Here is a 20,357-nt window from a genome sequence, read left to right on the forward strand (position 1 = left end):
GAAGATACCACTGTAGCACACAAATAGATATAACTTCAAACCAAGGTTACTTTATTATTTATACTGATCAGGGGCACATCTGAGGCACTCTATGCACTTTAGTTGTTTATAAAAACACAATATAATAAATGGAGCAATACTGGACTGTGAGCACTTCGGGTAAGGACTGTGCCTTCTTCTCTTTTTGGAAAATACCTCACACACTGTGGACGTCAATGAAAATATATACATAAAATGTTAGCAAGAAAGTCTCCCAACTCAATACAAACAAAACTCTCTCTTCTCCTTTCTGTTCCTGTTCCCCATCAATCCACTCCCCCCAAAGGAAGGCAAGGAGAATGAATTGTCCTTGTATAGTGCCCTAGGAACAATAAGACCTTGTCTACACTAGGAAGTTTCGGCGCAGTAAAGCAGCTTTCTGCATTGTAACTCCCGAGGTGTACACACTGCCAAGGCACTTAGTGATCAGAAACTGCACAGCTGCAGGGCTATAAAACCACCACGCCAAAGAGCGGCGTTACAGCTTTCTGCACCGGGGGTACAGTGCAGCGGTGCCAGTGTAGACACCCTGGTCGATTACAGCGCTGCAACTGGCATCCAGGAGATGTCCCACAATGCCTGTTTTTGCCTCTCTGGTTATCAGTTTGAACTCTACTGCCCTGCCCTCGGGTGACCGTGAGCCCCACCCCTTAAATTCCTTGGGAATTTTGAAAGTCCCCTTCCTGTTTGCTTGGTGATGCGTGCAGTGGTCTCAGTGCATCTTTCCAGGTGACCATGCCTATTCCACACACCAGACAATCCCACTTCGAGCAATGCCAAGCTGTAGGACCTCATCAGCATTTGGGGAGAGGAGGCTGTCCAGTCCCAGCTGTGCTCCAGCCATAGGAATTATGATACATACTGACAAATTTCATGATGCATGACAGAAAGGGGCCATGACCAGGACACACTGCAGTGCAGGGTCAAAGTGAAGGAGCTGCTGGTTCTATAAAGAGCTGGATGCGATACTTGGTGGAGACGCCACCTCCATTGCGAAGGTCACTGTAGATACTTTGGTGGTTCATGTGCCAGTCGAGAGTGAATTGAGCCAGGAGGAGGAAATCTTGGACAAGGATGTGGAGGGAGAGGGGGACATAGAGGCAGAGGATGACTCGGAGGCTACAGATGCATGCAGCCAGGAGCTCTTCTCTATCCCGGAGGATGCTAGCCAGCCACAGCAGTCAGATTTCATGAAGCGCAAACAGGAGAGGAGGCCCCTGGTAAGTGGCTTTGATTTTGGGAATCGCTGAAGCGAATTTTGGGGGGCAGGAGGGTTGTAGAAAGAAGGCTTGTGTTTGTGTGATGCGTGTACCACCACATGCCAAGTCTTTGTGTGGCAGAACAGGGTGTTGATTGACTCCCTCACTTCACAGGAATCTGCCTCAGAGATCTACAGGAAACTCTCATGAAGATACTGGGAAATCCACAGCCACAGGTTCTTTGGCAGAGCTGCTTTGTTTCTTGCCCCATTAAGGGTAACTTTCCCGCAGCACTCTGCCATCACTGGGTTGGGGGGGACGGGACCATTGCTGCACACAGGCGAGCCGCATAAGGGCCAGGGCAGAAGCCGCAGTCTTGCAGAAGTCCCACCCTTGAATCCCTGCTCACCCTCACCAGCAAGATATCTTCCATAATGAACACAGCCTGTGGAAAATGTGGGGATAGTAATGATTATAAGGCCCCCCACCTACAGTGCTGGCTCTCCCCAAGAGCCACGTGCCCCGTACAGTCCTGGAACACTGATTTCCCCTGCCCCTGCGGTTACTCACCATTCTGGGGGTCTTGTGGGTCATGTGTGCTTGCCTGGGGTCAGCCAGTTAGTGACAGGGTATGTGAATAGTGGCTGAGTTTTAAATCACTGAATAAGTGGTCTGTGTGTTGCAAACAATACTGCTTCTCTAAAACGTTGCATTTTGGCTTCACAGATATGACCTTGGCAGCCCAGTCTCCCTCTTCATTATCGCCAGCTGAACGGCTGTGCAGAATTAGAAAGCGGCCACAAAGAACTAAGCAGGACTTTCTGCATGAGGCCATGATGCACTCCGCGGCCAAAAAACAAGAATTGAAGGAGTGGAAGGACAGCGAGAAGAGGGACCGAAAGGAAAACGCGGCAGGCCAGAACGAAGCTACAGAGCGGTTCTTAAACATTACGGAGCACCAAGCAGACACATTCCAGGCACCACTGGCACTGCAAAACAAGCAGCTCCACGCCCGCCCTCCCCTGCAGCCATTGTCGCAAAACTTTTTCCCATGAACCCCCCAGACACTGCCAACACACTCTTATCAACCTCCTGGCGCCAGTCTGTACCCACTGTATTCCACTCCTCCATCACAGCCAGCACTGAGGATTCCCAGTACCACTGCACTCAATACCCATCCCTCTGCAATTTAGCACTGCTAAAGTGCAGTACCCACTGCACTGTACTCCAAAGGAGAAGGTTGGATATATATGATGAGACACCTGGCCATATACAAATCTTTAACCATTCCAGGACCCCACCACCTTCTGGGACCTTCCCTTCTCCCATCCCCTTCAGTGCAGATGTGTTTTTTTGTTTGTCTCTCTCCTCCGGTTGTTGTTTTTTAATAAAAGAATTGTGTTGGTTTGAAAGCAATCTTTATTCTATTAATTGAAAGCAGACGGAGCCCTGCAAAGCAACAGGCAATTTTCTTAAACCTTCATAGTGCATTGTCTGTGCCAATCACAATCACCTCCCAGCATTACAAGCACTGCACTCCCGAGCATAGCAGCAAATATTAGTGGCTTTCAGCTTCAAATTGTTGCCTCAAGGCATCTCTGATCCTTATGGCCCCGTGCTGCGCCCCTCTAATAGCCCTGGTCTCTGTCTCTTCAAATTCAGACTCCAGGAGCTGAGCCGCAGTGGTCCAGCCCTGAGTGAAGTTTCTCCCTTCTCTTCACAAATATTATGGAGCATACAGCACGCAGCTATAAGCATGGGAATATTGTCCAGCCTCTCATATAGGCAGTGCCAGCAGGCCTTTAAATGGCCAAACGCACAGTGCTGCTTGCTGCTGTCAAGGTGCCCCATGTATGGCTTCATAAGGCGCAGCATTAAGGGGTAGGCAGGGTCTCCCAGGATCACAATGGGCATTTCGACATCCCCTACGGTGATCTTCTGGTCCGGGAAGGAAGTCCCTGCTTGCAGCTTCCTGTGTTCCAAAAGATGCGTGCGTCATGCACCTTTCCGGACCAGCTTGCATTAATGTCCCTGAAACGCCCATGATGATCCACAAGCACCTGGACAACCACAGAGAAATACCCCTTCCGATTAATGTACTCGGTGGCTTAGTGGTCTGGTGCCAGAATTGGAATGTGCGCGCCATCTATCGTCCCTCCGCAGTTAGGGATGCCCATTTGTGCAAAGCCATCCACAAGGTCACGCACGTTGCCCAGAGTCATGGTCTTTCAGAGCAGGATGCGATTAATGGCCCTGCACACTTCCATCAACACGAGTCCAATGGTCGACTTTCCCACTCCAGACTGGTTAGCGACCAGTTTATAACCTATCATTTAAATCAGCTTCTGTACCAAATGACTGGAAGATAGCTAATGTGACACCAATTTTTAAAAAGGGCATCAGAAGTGATCCCAGCAATTACAGGCTGGTAAGCCTGACTTCAGTACCAGGCAAACCAGTTGAAACTACAGTAAAGAACAAAATGGTCAGACGCATAGATGAACATAATTTGTTGGGAAAGAGTCAACATGTTTTTTGTAAAGGGAAATTATGCCTCATCAATCTACTAGAATTCTTTGAGGGGGTCAACAAGCATGTGGACAAGGGGGATTCAGGGGATATGGTGTACTTAGATTTTCAGAAAGCCTTTGACAAAGCTCCTCACCAAAGGCTCTTAAGCAAAGTAAGCTGTCATGAGATAAGAGGGAAGGTCCTCTCAAGGACTGGTAACTGGTTAAAGGACAGGAATAAATGGTCAATTTTCAGAATGGAGAGGGGTAAATAGTGGTGTCCCCCAGGGATCTGTAGTGGGACCAGTTCTATTCAACATATTCAGAAATGATCTGGAAAAAGGGGTAAACAGTGAGGTGGTAAAATTTGCAGATGATACAAAACTACTTGAGATAGTTAAGTCCCAAGCAGACGGCAAAGAGCTACAAATGGATCTCTCAAAAATGGGTGACTGGGCATCAAAATGGCAGATGAAATTCAATGTTGATAAATGCAAAGTAATCCACACTGGAAAACATAATCCCAACTATACATATAAAATGATGGGGTCTCAATTAGCTGTTACCACTCAAGAAAGAGATCTTGGAGTCATTGTGCTCTCTGAAGACATCCACTCACTGTGCAGCAGCAGTCAAAAAAGCTAACAGAAGGTTGGGAATCATGAAGGAAGTCATAGATAATAAGACAGAAAATATCATATTGCCTCTATATAAATCCATGGTATACCCTCATCTTGCATATTACATGCAGATGTGGTCACCCCATCTCAACAAAGATATATTGGAATTGGAAAAGGTTCAGAAAATGGCAATAGAAATTATTGGGGTATGGAAAGGCTGCCATATGAGGAGAGATAAATAAGATTGGGACTTTTCAGCTTGGAAAAGAGAGGACTAAGTGGGGATATAATTGAGGTCTATAAAATGATGACTAGTGTGGAGAAAGCAAATAAGGAACTGTTATTTCTCCTTCTCATAAGAACTAGGGTTCACCAAATTAAATTAATAGGCAGCAGGTTTAAAACAAAAAGGAAATATATATTTTTTTTTTTTACAGAACACAGAGTCAACCTGCGGAACTCCTTGCGAGAGGATGTCAAGAAGGTCAAGACTATAACAGAGTTCAAAAAAGAACTAGATAAGTTCATGGAAGATGGGTCTATCAATGGCTATTAGCCAGGATGGGCAGGGATGGTGTCCCTAGCCTCTGTTTGCCAGAAGCTGGGAATGGGCGATAGGGGATGGATCACTTGATGATTGCTTGTTCTGTTCATTCCCTGTGGGGCACCTAGCACTGGCCACGGTCAGAAAACAGGATACTGGGCTCGATGGACCTTTGGTCTGACCCAGTATGGCCGTTCTTATGTTCTGGGAATTATACCAGTCAGTTTGATACTTGGAAAGATACTGGAATAAATTATTAAACCATAAATTTGTAAGTACAGGGAGAATATTAGGTTTATAAGGAATAGCCAGCATGGATTTGTCAAGAACAAACCATGCTAAACCAACCTAATTTCCTTCTTTGATGTGTTTAGTGGTCTTGGGGGGGGGAGGGGAAGAGTAGATGTGACATATCTTGAATATAGTAAGGCTTTTGACACAGTCCCACATGACCTTCTAATAAGCAAAATAGGAAAAGTGCTCTAGATGAAATTACTATGAAGTGGATGCAAAACTGGTTGAAAGACTGTTAAAGATAAAGAGTAGTTACCAATGGTTCACTATCAAACTAGGAGAGCATATCTAATGAGGTCCAAGAAAGGTCAGTCCTGGATCCAGTCATCATGTTCCCTTTATGCTTCTGGCGTTTAGTGCAGCGACGAAGCTCCTCCACTCCTGTCTGTTTCTGGTAAGTCTTTAAATGGTTCCCCAGCTGTGCCCCAGGTTTACTATTCAATATTTCATTAATGACTTGAATAATGGGTACTGGAGAGGATGCTTATAAAATGTGCAGTTAACACCAAACTAGGAGGGCTCGCAAGATTTTGGAGGACAGGACTAAAATTCAAAACTATCTTAATAAACTGAAGAACTGGTCTGAATTCAGCAAGATGAAATTCAATAAAGACAAGTGCAAAGTACTTCAGTTGGGAAGAAAAAAATCAAATGCATAGCTACAAAATGGGAAATAACTGGCTAGATGTGAGTACTACTGAAAAGGATCTGAAGGTTATAGGGAATCACAAATTGAACATGAGTCAACATCACACAGCTGCAAAAAAGGCTAATATCATCCTGAGGTGCAGTAACAGGAATGTCATATTTAAGACATGGGAGGTAATTGTCCCAATCTACTCAGCACTGGTGAGGCCTCAGCTGGAGTACTGTGTCCAGTTCTGAGCACCACATTATGGGAAAGAAGATGACAAATGGGAAATTGAGTCCAGAGGAGAGCGACAAATATGATAAAAGGTTTTGAAAACCTGACCTATGAAGAAAGGTTAAAAAACTGGGCATTTTTAGTCTTAAGAAAAGATAACTGAGGAAGGACCTGATAACAGTCTTCAAATATGTTAAGGGCTGTTACAAAGAGGATGGTGAGCAATTGTTCTCCATGTCCTTTAAGATAGGAAAAGAAGTAATGGGCTTAAACTGCAGCAAGGGAGATTTAGGTTAGATATTAGGAAAACTTTCTAACTATAACAGTAGTTAAGCTCTGGAATAGGATTCAAGGGAGATTGTGGAATTCCCATTATTAGAGGTTTTTAAAAACAGATTGGACAAACACCTGTCAGGGGTACTCCAGGTTTACTTGGTCTGCCTCAGCACAGGGAGCTGGACTTGACTTCTCAGTGTCTTTTCCAGCCCTACATTTCTATGACTACAAGATTAAATGTTTAGGGTCTACTTTGGTAGGGTCAGATACAATGGCCCAGAATTCGATCGAGCCAAAGATCATTTTGGCAAAGGGGAAAGGTGGAATATGAAGGAGCTAGTTAGGACTCCTTGATTCTCAGGGCCAGCCCCAGCCCTAATGTGAACCAAAGCAGTCCAACAGCAGGACACAGGCACAGAACCTTGCTGTACTATATTTGTACCAGCAGGGGAGTTCTCCTCCAACAAAGGAATTCTCTGCTGGATATTGAAAGCCAGATTACAGCATCTTTGCTCTGCCTGAGCAGTTCAAAGGCTCTGCCACACAGAGAATTTGGACTAATATTTACATCCTACTTGTTTCAATGGCAACTGGAAGCTGCAGTTATATCTCCTCAAACTGTTAACATCGCTGTACACAACAACAATATAGATCAAGGGTAAATTTTTCAAATGCACTTAAGTAATTTAGGAGCCTATGTTCCATTTTCAAAAGTGTCTTAAACTCTTAAGTGCTTACAGCCAATGGGACGTCGACTTCTAAGTGTCTAAGTCAGTTTTGAAAACGAGACAAGTGCTTCTGTAAATTTTACATCAATCTATATTCCCTTTATTTTACATTTACATATGTGGGACTTCTATTTTCTACTTTTAGCAACTGTGTGTAAATGTAATGCCCTTACAGAGTGTCACACTGACTACCTTGGAGACGGAAGACCAGTTTAATCAACAACAAAGCAAGCAGCAATGCAACCTTCCGCAAACATTCAGCCCGTCTCTCTTAACCCTAACCTGGAAGGGCCTCCTCTAAGAAGGAGTATGATTCAGTTTCAATGCCCTTTCAGTCCTCGGACTCTCTGCTGAGATTACCAAAAATCAGTGGCAGTTATGATAGTAGCTGTGGACATTTGTGCACTGAAAACTCAGCATCCGTTTCATAGATTCATATGATCATAGATTCACATATTCACAAATTCTAAGGTCAGAAGGGACCTCTAATCTCACCTCCTGTAGGCCATAGAACTTCCCCAAAATAATTCAGAGCACGTATTGTATTGAAAAAAAATCTAATCTTGATTTGAAAATTGTCAGTGATTGTCAAATATATTCATCAGAATCCTCCTGCCAGGAAATGAAGTTAGATTCAAATAAACTACATATGGAAGATGTGAAACTGATTATTGCAAAGGATGAAGAGACCATGAGATATTTTCAGCATAGATTAATTTCTCAGTATATTTTCTGGCTTTGTTAATAGCAGGCATTTGCCATTTAAATACTTATTTAAACCTAAAACTAGAAGCCCTGCATATGTACCTTCCCATTATCTTATAAATTACATTACTGTATCTCCAGTCTAAATAAATTATGCACTTCCAATCTTTAGAAGAAACATATGCCAATACCTACCATTGATTACTCAGCACTAATGTTTAAACAAACATTCAACAATTCAGAGTATGCAGAGTTAATGTTGAAAACTGAGCTTTAATTCTGCCCATGCTTGTGACGTAAAATATGATCTCAGTATTACTATAAAATAATTTGTCAAATATAATAAACCAGAATTTCTTACACATTTATAGAGAACTCTACAGTACATGGTTTGGCGTCTCAATAAGTTCTACAGAACATGCCAAATCTGAAGAAATGATTTAGTAGCTTTTAATTTATGAACATTTAAAGTTAGTAAGGTCAAAATATTAGTTCTTTTTTAAAAAAAATCAATTCAATCATTGAGAAGCCATGAATCATTTCAGCTTTGAATCAGTCTCACTTGTAGGTTCTGAATGTGTCAATTAATTTAAAAGGTGAGGAAGGATAGTCTTGTTCTTAAGCAATGGAATTGAGAACCAGATATTTTGGCTTCCATTCACAAGAACATAAGAATGGCCATACTGGGCAAAGGCGCTGGCTTCCTCAAGGCCCCGGGGGTGCTCAACCCTCCATTCCACCTCAGGCACCACCCCCACCAGCTCCCTTCCCTCAAACTATCACCCCCGCCCAACTCCACTCCACCCCTTCTCCTAAGCTCCCGTCTCGCCTCTTCCTGCCCCTGCTCCACCTCACTCTGCCTCCTCCTTCCCCATTCCATCCCCTCCCACTAGTGGGCCCTGTCCTCAGCGCTTCCTGCATGTCACAGAACAGCTGACTGCACTGAGCAGAAGGCACTGGGAGGGAGGGGGAGGGGGAGTCACTGATTGGCGGGGCTGCAGGCAGATGGGAGGCACTGGGGGCGGAGCGGGGAGCTGGCTACTGGTGGGTGCTAAACACCCACTAATTTTTTTCCATGGGTGCTCCAGCCCTGGAGCACCCACGGAGTCAGCGTCCATGATACTGGGTGACACCAATGGTCCAAACAGCCCAATATCCTTTCGTCTGAGAGCAGTCAATGCCAGATGCTTCAAAGGGAATGAAAAGAACAGAGCAATCATCCAGTCATTCATCCTCCATCATCTAGTCCCAGCATATGGCAGTCAGAGAACTATGATCACCCAGAGTATGGGGTTGCATCCCTGACCATCTTGGCTAATAAGTCATTGATGGATCTATCCTCCATGCACTTATCTAATTCTTTTTTTAAACTAGTTATAGTTTTGCCCTTCACAACATCCCCAGGCAACAATTTCCGCAGGTTGATTGTGCACTGCATGAAGAAGCACTTCTTTTTGTTTTTTTTAAACCTGATGTCAATTAATTTTATTGGGTGACCCTTGGTTCTTATGTTACATGAGGGGGTAAATAACACTTTATTATTCACTTTCTCCATTCACCATTCGTTGCTCTGTCACAGACTTTCTATATGCCCATGAGCAAGTAGTCGTTTACACTTAAGTCTACCTGTATTGTGGCAACAGCCACCAATGATGTAAGTACTACCAGACTGTGCTCAGGTTCTATGTAACATAAATCTGCTCCAGGTCTGATTTTACGGCATCAAGAAAAATAAGCTTTACCCTGGACTACAGTAGTGGTGCTGTACTGTTTGTAATAAGTCATTTTTTCTAGTATAGAGGCACCCTTTCTCTACTTAATATTACCCCATCTGTAAAGTGACTATGATGATAACCAAGGCCCATGTCCACAAAATCCATCCCTTGTGACAGAATGATGCTCCAGAATCCATGCTATCGTTTAAAAAAAAGTTTCTATGCCATTACTATTGTAAAAACATTCCAAACATGAGCATTGTGCAAGATAATGGATGCAGAGATGTCAGCCTGAGTCTACTCTGTTTCACTTGTGTGACGTGTGAACTGCACCCCTTCATCTCAATGGGAAGTTTAGAGGGACATCTATTCATGCAAATTTCAGTATCAATAGAGTTAACTATTTCACTGTTAATCATTATAACACCCAGCTCATGTGCATCTCCAGCAGCTTTCTCTGGGCCATAAATCTCCACTGTTTCTTACCCAACTTCCAGCTTCTTGACAACTTCCATAATATAATTATGCATTTCCCAATCAAAACTCTGCAGCACACGGAAAAGTTAAAAAGAGATAATATAAAATTAAATGTTATAACAAATTAAGAAATGGGGAATATTATATTGATTTGCTTTCATTTTTTGTTTTCGTATTTAATTCAATAAAACACTCAATTTAATATATTTGAAGCTGCCACAAAATCTCCAGTCTGCTGTACTAGAGAACTGCCGAACTCAGGAATCTTACTACACAATGCAGATCAAGATTGCCATGGGACCTTCAATGGCAATTATCTAATTTACATGGATGCATTGAGGCCCACCTAAGAGTTTGTACAATGATCTATAACCATGGTCACCAACCGGTCGATCACAATCGATTGGTCAATCCTGGAGACTCCCAGTTGATTGCAATCTCTGGCTGCAGCAGCGTCCCCAGGGCGGGGGATGGGTTCTCTGCGCGCTGCTCCTGCCTGCAAGCACTGCCCCCACAGCTCCCATTGGCCGGGAACGAGGAGCTGTGGTCAACGGGAGCTGCAGAGAGGGGCTGCATGTGTAGCCACATGCCCAACCCCAGGGGCCGCAGAGTCACGTTGGCCCCTTCCGAGAGTGGTGTGGCCACATGGTGCACTACTGGCTGGCGGGGGAGTGGGAGGTGGCCCAGCTCATGATGGGGAGAAGGTTCTGATGTGCCTGAGTGGGGCCGGGGCAAGCAGGGAGCCTGCACCCCAACCCCTAGCCCTGAGCCCCTTCCTGAAGCCAGCACCCCATACGCTGTCCTGTACCCTCAACCCCCTCTTGACTCCCAACCCCCTGCCCCAGCACCCCAACCCCATGTTCCAGCACCTGCTCCCTCCTGCACCCCAACTCCCCTCCCAGGGCCAGCACCCTGTACCTCCTCCTGCATCCCAACATTCTGCCCCAGCCCGGAGACCGCTCCTGCACCCAAACTCCCTCCCAGAGCTTGCACTCCAACCCCCTGCCCCAAGCTCATCCCAGAGCCCCCTCCTACATGCCGAACCCCTCGCCCCAGCCCAGAGCCCACTCCCCCTCCCGAACCCCAACCCCCTGGCCCAGCCCAGTGAAAGTGAGTGGGGGTAGGGGAAGAGTGAGCGGGTGGGGTGGGTCTCTGGGGAAGGGACAGGGTAGCTCTTGGGTTGCACTTACATTCAAAAAGTGAACTTGTGCATAAAAAGGTTGTAGACCACTGCTCTACAAGTACAAGGTATTAAGGGGCAGTCAGCAATCTTGGGACTAGATCTTGGGAATAGAGCTCAAAAGTTCAGGATTCTCGACCATGAGCTCTTTATGCCTCGTGACTCAGAATTAGGAGACCACTACTACCTCATCCTCAGATTTTACAATGTCCCCTCCAGACTTCCTAAAGTATCTGAAAGGTTTGCTGAACTTAAATCTTTAAAAGTTTACGTTCTGCTGAAATATGTTTTACAATGTCCTCATCACTAGAAGGCACTTTTGACCAAGCAAGAAAACTTAAAAGCAAAGTCCACTGCACATGAGAAACAAGTACCAGTTGGAACAAATAGGATGTGGTTTTCAGACAAGTATACAAAGTAGTAAAGGACTCTAGGAAAGGAAAACTTAAAAACATATGAAACAGAACAGACTTTTCTATATTTGCCAAGAGGCATCAGCAGCTCTTTAAGGAGTGATAACACAAAGAGCAAAGATACACCAACTAGCTCAAACTTCACACTATAACTATATTAATGTAAAATTCTGCTTTGCAAAGAACTCTGTTTTTCTACAATTTTAACTTATACAAACTCAAAACTAAGCCATTTTTAGTAAAAGTCACAACATTGCAACCAAATACAACATTTATAAATAAGATACTTGCAATGTACAGTTGATACTACTGAACATCTGTAACTGAAAACTTTAAAATTTTAAACGGGGGCGGGGGGGGGGGGAGGCAAAGTAAGTCAGTCCCACAATATTGAGATTCAGCTATTCACAAGACATTATTGAAAACAATTCCTCAAATAAGAACACTGAGTTTTGTTTTTCTTTTTAAAAGAAAGGTTATTTCCTAAATACAAACCACAGATAGGGGTTTTCCAGGTAACTTAGGCTTATTACCAACTATTATCTTCTCTGTAAGGTTTCAATCAGTGAACATATGAAAATATTTTTTAAAATTTTTCAATGAAACTACCAGCGGGCATTTTCAGTGAAAAATGCTAAAAATGTAACTCTATGCGTGTGCCTGAATATAGGGATATTTAATTTCAAGAGTGGTAAGGTTCTGATTCAGAAGGTGATACAGGAGGGTACTGAAAACAAATTCCTGTATATTATTAGGATTAGTTTGAATTATCAGAACACACAGTAATGCAAACAGCATCCAATTTGATTTCTCCACATTACTTCCAGCAACAACTTATGTCTTGAACAGTTCATTACTGTGCAGTATTATAGCCAGAGTCAATAGCATCCCTTATTATCAAAGTTGTCCAACACTTCCAAGTACATAACCCTGTTTTCTGTTTCTTATAACTTTGCCGAATTTCAACTGTTTAGGCAAAAAACTTCCATGTCAGGTGTCTGCCTCAGACTGAATTTTTTTTAAAATTTTTCAGCCAAAACGATTCAGTTATAAGGCTAGTGAAAAATACATTTTGCCCATGTTAAAATCCTGGAAACCTTTTTTTTTGAAAAGTTTAGTATTGACATGCTTTGGGGACTTGAAATTTGGCAGAGAGGTTGGCTGTGTGTCAGGGTCTAGCTTTTTGCTGTGAAAATCCATCCAAAATTTGGCCCAAGTTCTAAGCTTTTGAAAAACTACAGTTGGCACATGCTCAGTACAGACAGACTTTAGCAGCAAAATTCCCCAGATTCCATCTGCACGGGGCATGCCCCAACCTGAAACTTTAACTGCTGCTCTGAGGAGCTGTGCGTCGCACCGTACTGGGTCCAGGCCAATGATCCCTCTAATTTTTTACATCCATGTGGGGAATGAATTTTGTCATGTGCACCAATATGGAGATGATGTATGGTGGGGGTGGGGCTGAGGGGTTCGGAATGTGGGAGGGGCCTCAGAGCTGGGGCAGAGGATTTGGGTGCAGGGAGGGTGAGGACTCTGAGGGTGCTGGCTGTGGGGTGGGCCTAGGGATGAGGAGTTTGGGGTGCAGGAAGGGGCTCAAGGCTAAGGCAGAGGGTTGCGGTGTGGGCTCTAGCTGGGGCCGAGGGACTCAGGGTGCAGGCTGCCCCGGGGAGAGAGGACTCCTCCCAGCCCTCTCTCGCCACAGCAGCCTGGAGCCAGGGGGAGAGGTGCCTCCTCGACCAGGGCAGCTCCAGGGCTGGGGCTAGGGGAGATCGCCTCTCCCAAGCTGCAGCAGCTCTGGGGTCAGGGCCGAGAGCCTCTCCCCAAAGGTGGCAGCTCTGGGGCTGAGGGAGAAATGCCTCTCCCCACCTTCGCACCCACACAGCTTACAGGGAACTTAGGTTCAGCCACCTGAACTGAGAGTGAGCAGACTGTCTTTCCTGTGCTCTCAATGACCCCCTTGCTGGGCTCACACAGTGTGGAGGAGGAAACCGCCTAATTCAAACGCAGAGGGGACAAGAGGCATACCTGCAGGGGGGAGTAAATTAGGACAAGGAGCCTGGGGTGAGGTGAGGGAACTGGAGGTTGGCAGGAGGGAGAGGAAAACAAATAGTTGGGGAGGGGGGGGAGAGACAGGCACTGAGAACCAGTGGGGTACAGGAAGGAGGAGTGGAGGACAGGAAGACAGATCTGATGAGAAGTTAGGATGCAGGGGGAGAACTGAGCCTGGTTGGGCAAAGAGACTGGGACAAGGAACTGGAGAGAGTGAAGAGGGCAGGGGAGTCATTAAGATTGGATGCAGTAGCACTGTGGACTAGGAGTAGTAGGGCTGGGGAGGCGACTGAAGGCCAGGGTGAGGGGAAGACAGGGATTGGGGGAGAACTGGCCAGGCCAGGAGACAGAAAACAAGGAGCTGGGGGAAGACTGGAACTGGGATGGGAATTATGGAGAGGTGAGCCTAGTAGGGCAAGACGACTAGGATGAGAAATCTGAGTAGTAGAGACTGGAACTGGCCAAGTGAAGAGAAAGGACTGGCATGAGGACCCAAGGGTAGGAAAGAGACCGGACTGGGACAGAGTCAGCTTAGAGGTAGAAGAGTCTGTGTCATTAGACATGCCCCTCCACCGCCTGGAGTGGAATCCAGGATTCCAGAGTCTCACCATTCCTCTGCTGAGAGCAAACATCTGTAAAACCCACTGGCAAATTGTGTGTTTCATCCCTCTCTAGTACTGGTCCCCACACAGGATGACAGCTTACCACTGCTATCAGTTGCTCTGTTAGCTCAAGCAGCAGAGGCCTGTACGATGAACATAAAAATTCCAATCCTGTCAATGACCAACATGGGTGTCAAGATAATGCCACATAATGAATTTTCTATTTTTTCAGTTTGATTTTTTAAAAACCTAGGAAATTGCATTTAAAAACTATATTAAAAATCATTATTAAAGGTTGTAACGTCAAATATTCAAAAGTTAGAAAATGCCAGAACTTAGGTTGCCTATGCAACCTTAATTCGGCTCCTTTGTGCATATGCATTATGATACAGTCTTTAATATACATGATCACATACCATTTTTGTCCACAGGACTCTTGCCTCATTCCGTACACAGAATGTAGGGTGCTCTTTTAAGCAGCTATTCATAGTTTTTCCTCATCCTTGTTCAAAGTGTCGCTTCATGCCTAATTTTCTGTGCATTGTTCATGCTCTGTTCTGAAGACAGAATTATTCATTTCCTTAGAGGTTTTTTCTATGGTGCTCATCACAATAGTATCCAAATACTTCACAAATATGAATAGATTTAATGAACAGATTTATTTTCACAACAAGCCTGTGAAGGAGTATGATTATTCCCATGTTACAGATGGAGAACTATGGCACAAAGATTAATGTAAAAAGTATCCAGAAATTTTCAGTGCCCAATTTAAGATACCTAGCACCTGATTTTTCAGAGTACTTAGCATTATACAGCACTTTATATGTTCAAAGCACAGCTCCCATTGACTTCAGTTGCAGTTATGAGTGCTCAGTGCTTCTGTAAATCAGACTCCAGGGTCTCAAGTCAGGCACCCAGAATATGAAGAACATAAAATTAGTGATCATCTGGGAAAAGTCTGGTCTAAGTGACTGCTTAGCACCACATGGGAACTTTGCGCCTGAAACAGGGATAGAGCAATCTTTTCTGAGATCCTTCCTGTCCCACAAACAAAGACAGTAGTCAGAAGATTTTGGAAGTGGATTGCTGGCTAGGTAAGTGGTGTAGGGTTTTGGTTTGGAAAACATTGGTCCACCTTCTATAGGGAGAAGGGGCTATAGAGTTTGGACGGCTTCCAGACTCAGTAGATGGGGGACCATTTCCTTGGGGACAGGCTGGCAAGAGAAGTCAGGAGAAGATGTGAGCATTCAGCACAAAATCAAGGATGAGAGAACAAAATTTATCAAGGAACCAAAGGACACAAAAAGAAGAAATTCTTGCACTGCCTATACATTAATGCTAGGAGACTGGGTAACAATCAAGAGGAACTGGAATTGCTCATTTATGAGAGTAAATTTGATCTAGCTGGTATTACTGAAACATGGTAGGAGGACTGCCATGACTGAAATGTTACAATCACTGGTTATGACCCGTTTTGAAAAGATTAAGTGGGCAAAAGGGGAGGTTGAGTGGCATTAGATGTCAATAATAAAATTAAATAAATAGACAGATAGATAACAGGAACAAAAAGAATCCTAACAATGATACTGGTTCATTACTAGATGGAAGCGGTAGAATTATCAACAAAAATAGAGAAATGGCAGGAGTGTTCAATAAATATTTCTGTTCTGTATTTGGGAGAAAAACAGATGAGATAGTCATATCAAATTCTAACACTCTTTCCGTTCCACTAATATCTCAGGAGGATGTTGAACAGCAGCTACTAAAGTTAGACATTCTTAAATCAGCAGGCCCAGATTACTTGCATCCAAGAGTTTTAAAACAGCTGGCTATGGAGCTTGCTAGACCATTAATGCTGCTTTTCAATAAGCCTTGGAGCACTGGGAAAGTTCCAGAACATTAAAAGAAAGCTAACATGCCAATATTTAAAAAGGGTAAACAGGATGACCTGGGTAATTTATAGGCCTGGCAGCCTGACACTGATCTTGCACAAGAAAACAGAGAGGCTGATATGGGACTTGATAAATAAAGAATTAAAGGAGCGTAATGTATTTAATGCCAATCAACAGGTGCTTATGGAAAATAGATCCTGTCAAACTATCTTGATATCTTTTTTCAATGAGATTACCAGTTTGGTTGACAAAGGTAATAGTGTTGATGTAATATAGACTTCTGTAAGACTCATAGATTTTAAGGTCAGAAGGGACATTTGACTTGGTACCTCATGACACTTTGATTAAAAAAACTAGAAAAAAAAATTAACCTAGCACGCATTATATGTATTACTGGCTAACTGACAGGTCTCAAAATGTATATATAAACAGGGAAACATCACCAAATGGCTGTGTTTCTAGTGGGATCCTACAGAGATTGATTACTGTACCTACGTTATTTAACATTTTTATTAATGACCCGGAAGAAAACATAAAATCATCACTAACAGTTTGTAATGGACACAAATATGGGGGAGTGGTAAACAATGAAGAGGACAGTTCACTGATTCATCTTGATCTAGATCACTTGGAATTCTGGATGCAAGTAAACGACGTGTGTCTCAATATGGCAAAATGTAAATGTGTACATCTAAGAACAAAGAAGGTAGGCCACACTTACCGAATGGGGGACTCTATCCTAGGAAGCCAGGAACGCTGAAAAAGATTTGGTAGTTGTTGTGGATAATCACCTGAACATGAGCTCATAGTGTGATGTGGTGTCCAAAAAGGCAAAAGCTATCCTTGAATGTATAAACAGGGAAACCTCAAATAGGAGTAAAGTGGATATTTTACTTCTTTATTTGGCACTGATGCAACAGCTGCTGCAACACTGTGTCCAATTCTGGTGTCCACAATCCAAGAAGGATGTTGCTACATTGGAGTGTGTTCAGAGAAGCCTTGAGAATAATTAAAGGATTAAGAAATAAGCCTTACAGTGACAGACTCAAGGAGCTCAATCTATTCGTTTAGCAAGAGAAGATTAAGGGGTGACTTGATTACAGTTTGTAAATACATATATGGGGGAAAATATTTAATAACAGACTCTTCAATTTAGTAGAGAAAGACAGAACATGATTCAATGACTAGAATTAGACCAAATTCAGACTGGAAATAAGGCAAACATTTTTAACAGTGAGAGTAATTAACCATTTGAATAATGTATCAAGGGTCATACTGGATTATTTTCTTTTCTAAAAGGCATGTTCTAGGAATTATTTTGGGGAAATTCTATGGCATGTTATACAGGAGGTTAGAGCAGATAATCAAAATTGTCCCTTCTAACCTTGGAATCCAATCTTCCCAGGCAGCATTCAACTGCCTTAACCATACCACCACCCTTTCTTTCCCTGCAATCCCCTGCCTCACTCACTACACTCCTTCCAACTTCTGCAATAAATAAATCAGGATCCTACAGACAACAATTTCCTTTCACTGCCCAATTCTGGTTCATCCCCAAAGCAGGTCTATCCTGGGCACTGAATGAGGCAGGCATCCTGTGGCAAAAAGTAGTATGTGCTCATGTAAGTACAGAGGGTATATGGCACAATAGGGAAAAATTCTGTGGCTTAATTTTGGCATTTCCTAACTTTTGAATGCTTGACTTTGCAACATTAATAGTTTAGCACAGTTTTTGTGTGTAATATGCAAATACCTTAGAAGCTCATTAAACTGGACTATATTTCAGTCACATATATGGAGCATCTGTATACCATACATGCAAATAGGGCTAAGTGGACTGCTATTTCTCATTCACATCTAATATAGTATAAGAAAAGCGCTGCTGTTAAGAGTATAATGCTTGTTTCAAGATTTCCAGTTTCATCAAAGCAGCACTCAAGCATACAACAACAACAAAGATCTGCTTTGGATGGGGCACACACATTTCAGTTTCCATAGAGATTGCATGCGTATCAGCTGCCTTATCTGATGTTTCTGCCTTGCAGAATCCTAAAGATCCAGTAGTGAGTGATGTGTCAGCCAAAAGAATTATTTTCTCACTTGTCAATTTTCTAACAAGAAAGTTCCATTGGAATTTTTGGTGCCAAATTCCTGTAGTCCATGGACTAAAATCCAGTAATTAACATGATCACAAGACAATACAGCTTATTCTGTACCTATGGAAAGTCATGATTTGTGGGATACATGCTTCTTTGCTAATCTGCCTAGTAAGGCTCAACAAGATCCTTTCTCAATCTATAACTCCCTGCATTTTATCTGAACTCATAATTTGTTATAAACAATCATTTGTACATTAAAAATTTGCACTCCGTACATTTCTATAACAGAACACCACAATATCTGATTCTCACACACATACAACCACGAATCGTTGGTGGTGTTTTCTTATTCAACGTATTTTACTTAAATGACTGTATTATGGCTTTCACTGAGATTTAGAAAAAACTCAGCCCAATATTTCTGAAGTTTAGCTCTGACCATAAATGGGCACACATAGAGCAGAGTCAGCATTATATGTAGGATAGCCCTAAAAAGGTATATCCATTAGCCAGTAACCTAAATTGAAAAGAACTGATTACAGTCGATGCAAATTAACAGAATTTCTGTTGAGACTTTGGCCCAATATGAGTGTGTAAAACTGAAAGTACAATATGTACAAACCAGGTACATTAAATGTAATTTCATTTCCAAAAATAATGCAGTTAGTAATGTCAGGTTTGATCTAAAACTTACATTACAGCACCAGAGGATGGTGCTATTAGTCTGTGTTGACAAAGTATTTTAGAAACAAAGATGTTAGTGTTTTATGCATATATAGGTATACCACATATATATTTTTATTATTTGGATTACAGTAGCACCCAAATATGCAAGGTGCTGTGCAAATGTAAGAACTGTCCTGACCCAAAGCTTATACTTATGCACCAGAATTGCCTTTAGCTGATCCCAAGAAACACAAGTTAAATTACTCAAATATATTTGAAGTGTGAAAGGTAGTGAAGCAGGATAATATTGGAATAAAGGTTATTTCCTAAACAAAAAGAAAGATTACCTCAAATCTGCTGTTCAATTTATCTAACATTATTCAATAAACACCTTCCAGAAATGTAACACGGAAGTGGCATATCAATCAAAGTTGTAAGATATTAAGTACAGTAACTAGAGTTACAAGATCATGTCCCAAAGAGCTAAAGAAGATAATCAATCAGCACATAACTGATTTTTAAATTCCCAATCTGGAGACACCCTAACATATAACTAGTTTTAATATCTTATCTAATTTCCTTTAGGCCCTGTGAAGTCGCAGAACTTCTACTCTGTTAGTACCCTAGTGTGCACTCTACTGGTGAAATTACAACCACACCCGACCATGAATGGTCAAAGACCTGACCTATCTGGGGAAAGTGAGTGATGTTCTCTTAGTGTTACTTTTATCTTTGCTTTCCACTTTCTCTTATTTCTTTTTACTACTTTGCAAAACCAGGTCATTGTGTATGAAAACTGTACTTACTTGATCCTCCACCACACACCTCCCATAATTCAAAGGATGCCCATAGAGGCTGCAATGTCACTAGCAGAGTGCATGTTGAGGAATCTCACAGACTGGAAGACTTGTGACTTCAGAGAACTAAAAAAATAATCCAATTATATATTGAAAACCCTTCAATTTAAAAAAAAATAGAGTATTTTCAGGCCATACTGTCAGATAGTGTCACAAAAAAGGTAACGGCTAAAAATCAAAGTAAAGAAGTACAAACATTAAGGTTCAAACAGCAATATTCATTTGCTGTGTTGAACATTCTTTTGGTAAGTTTAAAAAGTAATATTTTAAGAGACATATTTAATCAGAAAAACCATGGACAACACTGGTGCAATGCAGCCAGCTTAACCATGAGTGTTAATTTTTGCATTTCCTATTTGTGATTTTAATTGTGCAACTTTAACAGGGAATTTACAGTGTTTTCCCAATTAAGTTGCTTGGGGTATTCTTCTAAAAAATGATGCAAATCTAAAACTACCTGGCCTACAGACTTTATAAATGGCTAACAACGTTCTGGACTCTGGAAAGCCTTGGTGAAAAGCGTTGCAATAGTGAAGACAAGAGGAAATGAAAACTTGGCTGAGGATTTCATTTAAGAGAAAACTGAAGCTCCTAATGTAAACTGGCTATGGTTTGCATACAGGAGAA

General features: G+C 42.6%; 1 protein-coding gene across 4 annotated transcripts in view; it reads right to left on the reverse strand.

Moving 5' to 3' along the window:
* HBS1L (HBS1 like translational GTPase) overlaps positions 1 to 20,357 on the reverse strand; it is a 114,504-nt gene that overhangs the window by 44,660 nt on the left and 49,487 nt on the right. The window contains exon 1 of one of the 4 annotated variants that reach the window (XM_077813071.1): positions 14,633 to 14,755. The exons of the other annotated variants lie outside the window; for them this stretch is intronic. The gene's annotated coding sequence lies outside the window, so the exon portion shown is untranslated. Of the gene's footprint in view, positions 1 to 14,632; positions 14,756 to 20,357 lie in introns of those variants that run through there. 4 annotated transcript variants of the gene reach the window in all.

The sequence above is a fragment of the Eretmochelys imbricata genome, chromosome 3 (assembly GCF_965152235.1).
Source record: "Eretmochelys imbricata isolate rEreImb1 chromosome 3, rEreImb1.hap1, whole genome shotgun sequence".
Taxonomy (NCBI): Eukaryota; Metazoa; Chordata; order Testudines; family Cheloniidae; genus Eretmochelys; species Eretmochelys imbricata.